The sequence below is a fragment of the Penaeus chinensis genome, chromosome 12 (assembly GCF_019202785.1).
Source record: "Penaeus chinensis breed Huanghai No. 1 chromosome 12, ASM1920278v2, whole genome shotgun sequence".
Taxonomy (NCBI): Eukaryota; Metazoa; Arthropoda; class Malacostraca; order Decapoda; family Penaeidae; genus Penaeus; species Penaeus chinensis.
In genome coordinates, this window is record NC_061830.1 from 28,780,434 (window position 1) to 28,782,933 (window position 2,500).

Here is a 2,500-nt window from a genome sequence, read left to right on the forward strand (position 1 = left end):
TTTGTTCATTCACCTTTTTATCCATTTATCAATATATTTATTTTTCTGTCTATTCGGCTAGTTGCTTATCTATCTATTCGGATATTTATCTATTTATCTATCTATTTTGTTTTTATGTTCAATCATTTATTCAACTTTAGTTTTTTTCTCTTTTTTTTTTTCTTTAAACCCGCAATCTTTACCATCGCCATTTGAATGAAAAGATCTGAAATCAGAGACAGACATGCACGCAATCACCTCCCAGCGGGCTCGATTAACATGATATCAGGGAATCATTCCAGACATGATGAAATTCCAGCCTTCCCATTCCTCCTCCTCCTCCTCCTCCTCCCCCGCTTGCTCACTCCCCCCTCCCTCCTCTCCCCCTCCTCTCCCTTTCACTTCCCCCTCTCCTCCTCTACCCTCACTTCCCCACTTCCCCTCCTCTCCCTTTCACTTCCCCCTCTCCTCCTCTACCCTCACTTCCCCACTTCCCCTCCTCTCCCTTTCACTTCCCCCTCCCCTCCCCTTCCCCTTCTTTGCCTCTCCCTCCTCTCCCTTTCACTTCCCCCTCCTCCTTCTCTACCCTCACTTCCCCACTTCCCCTCTTCTCCCTTTCACTTCCCCTTCCCCTTCCCTTTCCCCCCTTCTTTGCCTCCCCCTCCTCTCCCCTTTCCCCTCCCCCTCTCCTCCCCTTCCCCTTCTTTTCCTCTCCCTCCACTCCCCCTCACTTTTCCCCCTCCCCTCTCCTTCCCCTTCTTTGCCTCCCCCTCCTCTCCCTTTCACTTCCCCCTCTCCTCCCCTTCCCCTTCTTTTCCCCTCCCTCCTTCTCCCCCTCACTTTCCCCTCCTCCTCCTCTACCCTCACTTCCCCACTTCCCCTCCTCTCCCTTTCACTCCCCCTTCCCCTTCCCTTCCCCCTTCTTTGCCTCCCCCTCCTCTCCCTTTCACTTCCCCTTCCCCTTCCCTTCCCCTTCTTTGCCTCCCCCTCCTCTCCCTTTCACTTCCCCCTCTCCTCCCCTTCCCCTTCTTTGCCTCTCCCTCCTCTCCCCCTCACTTTCCCCTCACTCATCCTCCCCTTCTTTGCCTCCCCCCCCTCTCCTTTCCACTTCCCCTCTCCTCCCTTCTCCCCTTCTTTTCCTCTCCCTCTTCTCCCCCTCTCTTTCCCTCCTCCTCCTCAACCTCACTTCCCCCCCTTCCCCCCCTCTCCCTTTCACTTCCCCTTCCCCTTCCCTTCCCCTTCTTTTCCTCGCCCTCTACATCCCCGCCACATTCCCTCCTCCCCTCCTCTACCCTCACTTCCCCACTTTCCCCCTCCTCCTCCTTTTCATTCCCCTTCCCCTTCCCTTTTTTCCCTTCTTTGCCTCCCCCTCCTCTCCTTTCACTTCCCCCTCCTCCATCTCCTCCCCTCCCTTCTTTGCCTCTCCCTCCTCTCCCCCTCACATTCCCCCTCCCCTCTCCTCCCTTCTTTGCCTCCCCCCCCCTCTCCCTTCACTTCCCCCTCTCCTCCTCTTCCCCTTTCTTTCCTCTCCCTCCTTCTCCCCCCTCCCCCTCACTTTTCCCCTCCTCTCCTTTCACTTTTCCCCCCCTCCTCCCCCTTCCCCTTCTTTTCCTCTCCCTCTTCTCCCCCTCACTTTCCCCTCCTCCTCCTCTACCCTCACTTCCCCACTTCCCCTCCTCTCCCTTTCACTTTCCCCTTCCCCTTCCCTTCCCCTTCTTTGCCTCCCCCTCCTCTCCCTTTCACTTCCCCCTCTCCTCCCCGCCCCTCTTCTTTTCTCTCCCTCTTCTCCCCCCCACTTGCCCCTCCTCCTCCTCTACCCTCACTTCCCCACTTTTCCCCCCCTCTCCTTTTCACTCCCCTTCCCCCCTTTCCCCTTTCCCCCTTTTTTTGCCTCCCCCTCCTCTCCCTTTCCTTCCCCCTCTCCTCCCCTTCCCCTTCTTTGCCTCTCCCTCCTCTCCCCCTCACTTTCCCACTCCCCTCTCCTTTCCCTTCTTTCCTCCCCCTCCTCTCCACTGTCACTCCCCCTCTCCTCCCTTCCCCTTCTTTTTCCCCTCCCTCTTTTTCCCCCCACATTCCCCTCCTCCTCCACTACCCTCACTTCCAACTTTCCCCTCCTCTCCCTTTCACTTCTCCTTCCTCTCCCCTCCCTTCCCCCCCCCTCCCCCCCCCCCACCCCCCCCCCTCCCCCCCTCTTCCCTTTCCCCCTTCCCTCTCTCCCCTCCCCTTTCCCCCCTTTCTCCCCTCCTTTCTTCTTCTTTTCTCCCATTCCTCCCTTCCCTTTCCTTTCCCCCCCCATCCTCCCCTTTCATCTCCCCCCTCCCCCTCCCTTCCCCCTACTTCCTTTCCCCTCTCTCCCCCCCTTACTCCCTCCTTCTCTCCCGTCCTTCCGTTCCCCCCCTTCACTCCTTCTTTTCGTCCCTGCTCTACTTCTCCCCTTCTCCCGTCCTCTTCCCTTCCCTCCACTTCCCTATCTTCACTTCCTCCCCCCACCTTCCTATCGTCCCCTCCCCCCCTTCCTCTC

At 57.6% G+C, this 2,500-nt stretch overlaps 1 protein-coding gene across 1 annotated transcript in view; it reads left to right on the top strand.

Annotated features, from left to right (window-relative positions):
* LOC125031000 (vegetative cell wall protein gp1-like) overlaps positions 1-2,500 on the top strand; it is a 34,224-nt gene that overhangs the window by 25,247 nt on the left and 6,477 nt on the right. The window lies entirely within an intron of this gene.